The 5,419-nt window shown below is 44.6% G+C and overlaps 1 pseudogene; it reads left to right on the plus strand.

The window, feature by feature from the left end:
- Positions 1 to 3,164: 3,164 nt before the first annotated feature.
- LOC119357345 overlaps positions 3,165 to 5,419 on the plus strand; it is a 7,248-nt pseudogene continuing 4,993 nt past the window's right edge.

Here is a 5,419-nt window from a genome sequence, read left to right on the forward strand (position 1 = left end):
AAGGAAAGTGAGAGAACAATACCGAAGTTACCTTTTCCGAGGATTGAGCATGTAACAAGTGTCACTCAATGTAATGCCTCAATAGTAGAATTGGAACCGGGTTTGTTTCTCACACCTACAAGTAAAAGGCTTATGGAGGAGCTTGGTTAGGATGGTGGCAAAAATTTCAAGCAAATGTTAGTCAAGATATCGATAAGGTTGAGAAGGTTCACAAAAATGCAAGTAAAGCAAATAGATCAAAGCGAAGGATATCACTAGGAACACACACACGGAAGATAGATGGGATCCGCACAACCAAGGGATGAGCTCAAAATGTGCAACCACGGAAAATGCTCTTGTTGTGCGAATGCTAGAGAGACGCTAGCTCGATTGCTCAAATGGGCTAGATACGCATGTGCACCAACCTATAAGAGAAACGTGTCGTCTTCAATCCCGACTATGCTATGTATGCGGTGACCAAGATGATATGCAAAATGGCTCAATGCTATTGCTTATAAGCTCTTTGTGTCTCCTCTTTTTGCTTAAAAGCTTGACTTTTTTTTTCACTATGCTTGATGCTCGAGCCAAGTATGATATGAGACAAGTATGTAAGATATGCACGGGAGAGACTTATGGCACTAAGATGATAACAAGATCACTACGGTTCACAATAGCGTGGCCCGATAATTCTCAACTTGCTAGTCTCGATGGGTAAGCAACGCAAAAGGCTCGGGTTATCAATGCAAAAGCAAAGGTGAGAGTCGTCGAGGTTACCGTCCGATCTTACGAGAAGAATGAAGTTGTGGACGCCGGTGTGGTGTCCGAGTTGATGATGTCCAAATGCGCCTAAGTAGCCGAAACACCTTAGGACTCAAGAGAAACCGCGGTCCGAAACTCAAATAACCACGAGAAATAGTGCGGGAGAACACGAGTGTTGGTTGGGAAACAAAATGGTGGAAAACAAAAGATGGCCGAAAGTTACTGGGTGGTCCGTGCGCACGGGGTAAGTGAGGCCCGTGTGCATGGGGTCCCGTGGGCACAGGGCCTCGAGGGCCCGTGTGGACGGGGTGTTCTGGGAGCGGAGGACGAGCTCCTGATCCGTGGGGATTTTCCAAGATAAGGTCAATTTCGAGGATTTGGAAGGTGGGGAAACTGGAAGATGGGTAGATCCACTTGCCAAACTCGAAATTCGTGGATCGAAACAACCAAATCTCACAAGATCTAACAAATTGCAAGAAAAAAATTTGGGGCTATTTTTGTGGGGAATTTTCGGATTTGGACGAAAAACACCAAAATCAAGCTAGCAAATGGGGGGATGGGACTCCAAGATGTGAATCAACCTTGCTCTGATACCAAGATGTTGTAGGGTGAAACCCTAGAGGGGATCTTTTCACACTTGGAGGGGGAAAAGGAGGAAGAACACACAAGAACACAAGGCACAAATCTCTCAAACAAACCCAATATCACATCCACTAGAGTAGCATACAAGAGATCCACAAGATTACATGAACAATTTAAGGAAAATAGCACTAGGATAAGGTTCTTCCCACTAGGTGAGGTCTTGAAATCCAAGAGGATCTTCCACAAGAAGGAGGGCTTGATCTCCAAGAGGAGCTACTCCTAGAGGAGGTCTTGATCTCCAAGAGGAGGAAGATGAGCAAATCCCTCTTTGTGTTCTAAAATACTTTGCTAACCCTAACATATGGTCTAGGTACTGTTTATATAGGCTTGGGGTCGAATGAGATGAAGAGGGGCTCGGTTCGGGGATCTCAGCCGTCCATCCTGGGAGGCCCGTGCGCACGGGGGCCCCGTGGGCACGGTACAGGCCCGTGCACACGGGGTGCTCCAGCGCCAACTCCCTGGATAGTCCGTGGGCACGGGGTGTCAGGGGCCCGTGCGCACGGGGTCGCCTGGGACTTCCAGTGTTGCTGTTGTTGCACTTCGTCTTGGTCCGTTTGGCCTTGGGGTGGTTCCTCTTCTCCTTGGGGATGCTCCTGAGCCTCTTGGGCGTGTCCCTCTTCGTACCTAATGAGACATAGCGTATTTAGGTGAGGTAGCAACAATGTTCCATTCGTATCCGTATGCGAGTTAAGTAGGAAGGAGTTCACCTCGGTTTCCAAAGCACGTGCTCTAGCTCTTGTCAAAGGTCCACGTGGGGCTTGATGTGTCGGTGTAGAGTCCATGGGGATGATGGAAGGATGCTCCGCATCACCTTCTCTATTGTGCCGACAGATAAAACCAACTCAGTTAGCTTGCAGTTATGATAGGAACAATCTCATCTTGAAATTTTATACTAAATCACACCATTTTTTATATGTCCCTAAGTTGTCTAGAAATAAGGAGGTTGTGTGAGAATAAAGAAGTTGTCTCGAGAATTATGAGCAGAACGAGGGACTCCAGAAATTATTGCGGGAGGTAACTTGCACGTGCCAATAAAAGACAACATATTGGTTGGCTATAATGTGAAAAAATTATGGGCACATGCTAATAAAAGAAAATATGTTGATTTTGCTCTAATTAATAAAATTCATTGGCATGTGAGCGCAAAAATAGTTGAAGAGAATAAAGCCTGATAATGAAGGGACATTCATGTTTGGTTATGCACTGATGATGCTAATGAAACATAATTTATGCGCTTCAATTAGTAATCCATCCGGTTAAGTCGTCGTTGAATAAATTGGTCGAAGCAACCATGCCACGAAGGTCGCCGCGCGGCAACCAAATGAGGACGCAACCACAACCCCGAGACGGAGGTGAACCCAGAGGAAAGAAAATAAGGTACCAGTTGGGTGGTCGCCGCCACGCTGACTAACGCCACCACTATCAAGATCTTGCGAGCCGAACATGACCCATGAGAAGACCGCAGCTCCTCGCTCTGTCGCCCACCGCCGTGAAGACCGCTTTGGATGTACACATCAATTATCTCTCGCGCTACTTGTTGCAAAAACATTATTTCCCTATTGCAACGCACGGGCATATGTGCTAATAAATATAAAAGTATTTAGATCACTATGTCCAAAAACTCTGTCACATATGCTCTGAGCTTTCCCCCGCAAAAAAAAATAAAATATGCTCTGAGCTTCGGGATAGCCCGAAAAGAAAGAAAAGATTATTAAGCTTGGTAATGGCAGTGGTGGACGCGTTGACGGAGAAATTTCGCGGGTCCTTCCTTCCTTGGTGTGCGCTCGTGACTGGGAATCTTCCCGCAAGCTTCACAGCAAAAGCAAGAAGCACTGCAGCAGCAGCAGCACTCGGGCCAGATCTAGCCACCCAGGGCAAAGAGGGGAATGGAGGCGCGGAACTAAGTGAGCTTCGTTTCTCCTGCAGCTCCTCCTCCCCTCCTCCTCCTCCTCCTCCTGCGCAGCGCATTTGATTTGAGGAAGAAGCACCCCACCCCACCCCGATCTATTCTACGTAGCCGCCAGGTGAGCGCCGCCGCCGCCCCTCAACCTTGCCTTTCTTTCTTTTATCTGCCGTATCTGCAAATCCGTATTTGTTATTCCTCGCCGCCTCCCCTCCCCTCTTCTTTCTCCCCTTTTTTAGGGCGACGCTATTGCACTTTCTTCTTTTGTCAGGAGGCTTAGATCCTTCGATTCCAACAAGAAATTTAATAGCAGATCTACTCTTTTTAACACAGAAAAAAAGGAGTAGAAAATCATAACCTCGCCGCCTCCCCTCTTCTATCGTCTCTTCATAGTAGTGGATTACATCAACACTTGCTGGGGTACCCACCCAACTGTTTCAGTTATTTATGACTGATTGTAATCAGCAGCCAGGAAGTTTATAAAGCCTCCGGCTTTCTTAAAGAAAATCAACGCTCCTGATTTATTTCTAATCAAAGTCAAACATCTTTGTTAATAATTGCAGACATACTGTAACTTGAGTTTATAACTATACTTAATACTTTCACATGCATATCATTCATGATATTTCCCTAATTCGCACATGTATCCTTTGAAACCTAGCAGGTGGCAATGGAGGCACGGGAGTGAGCTTCGTTTCTTGCCTTCTACCCCTCAGCCCTCCTGATGTTGCACATTTAAGGAAGAAGCAGCAGCATCACCCCGATCTAGGGCTCACACACAACGCAACCAGGTTTGAACCTTTGCTTTCTTTTACCGCATTTGCAAAGTCCTACTTTGATTGATTTACTGCCATTGCTATTTGTTTTTCTCTTGCTTCTATGCTTGCTCTTTCAGATTTTCACTTTAGGGCGACAGGAACTGCACTGCACTTATTTGTACTTGCAAGGGTATTTTTTTCTTTTACCAAGAGACTTGAAGCCTTTGATTCCCATTCCTAGAAACCAGAAAATTACCACTCGCTCAATTCACAAATATAAAATGTTTTGGATATTTCAATATGGACTACATACGGACTGAAATGAGTGAACAAACACATTAAAATACGTCATATACATCTGAATCAGAAAAAAGTTATAACATCTTATAATAGTGAACGAGGGAGTAGCTTAAAGCTTCCCTTTTGTACCAACTTTTTTATTAAAAGATCTACATATTGTAACAGAGGAAAAAAGAGAGCAGATTTTCATTTTAGGGTGGCAGTAACTGGAGTGCAGTTTTTATTTTATTTTATCAGGAGGCCTATAGACTACATTTTTATCAAGATGCTTAAAGCCTTTGATTCCCATTCATAGGAACCAGAAATTTAATAGCAGATCTTCGTATTGCAACAGGAAAAAAGGCAGAAAAACATAATCTCACATCAACAACGACTTGTGTTTCGCTTGATTGGATGTTTCCCCAAGGTTTTAAGGCCTTTGTTGTATATTTTCACCTGAATTGACATGACATCCACTTCGTGAATTGCTGGGTCTTTTGGCACAAGTTTTGCCAGACATACTGGAACCATATAACTTTACTCTCACCTCATGATCATTCATGATGTTTCTCTAACTTGCCAATCTATCTGTTCAAACTAGCAGATGGCAATGCAAGCACAGGAGTGAGCTTTGTTTCTCTACTCCTCCCCCTCCTGCTGTTGCACATTTGAGGAAGAAGAAGCAGCATGGCCCCAATCTAGGGCTCGCACGCAAGCCTACCAGGTGAGCGCTGCTGCCACCCCTCTTTGAAGTTGAACCTCGCTTTCTTATACCACATTTAGCACATCCTAGTTGATTCATAACTTTGGCGGCGACTGGTATGTAGTTGTTGGTCCCCGCTGCCAGCCCTGTTATTTCTCTCATCTTTTCCACCACAGATTTTACATGCTAGGGCGATGGTAACTTCAGTGCACTTATTTTTACTTGAAGGGACTTTGTTTTACAAACAGGCTTAAAAGCCTTTGATCCACATTCATAGGAACCACGTATTGTACCAGGGAAAAACAGATTTTCATTTTATGTTGACAGTAACTGGACTGCACTTTTTTTATTTTATCAAGAGGCTTAAAGTCTTTGATTCCCAGTGATAGGAACCAG

Source organism: Triticum dicoccoides, chromosome 2A, assembly GCF_002162155.2.
Source record: "Triticum dicoccoides isolate Atlit2015 ecotype Zavitan chromosome 2A, WEW_v2.0, whole genome shotgun sequence".
Classification (NCBI taxonomy): domain Eukaryota; kingdom Viridiplantae; phylum Streptophyta; class Magnoliopsida; order Poales; family Poaceae; genus Triticum; species Triticum dicoccoides.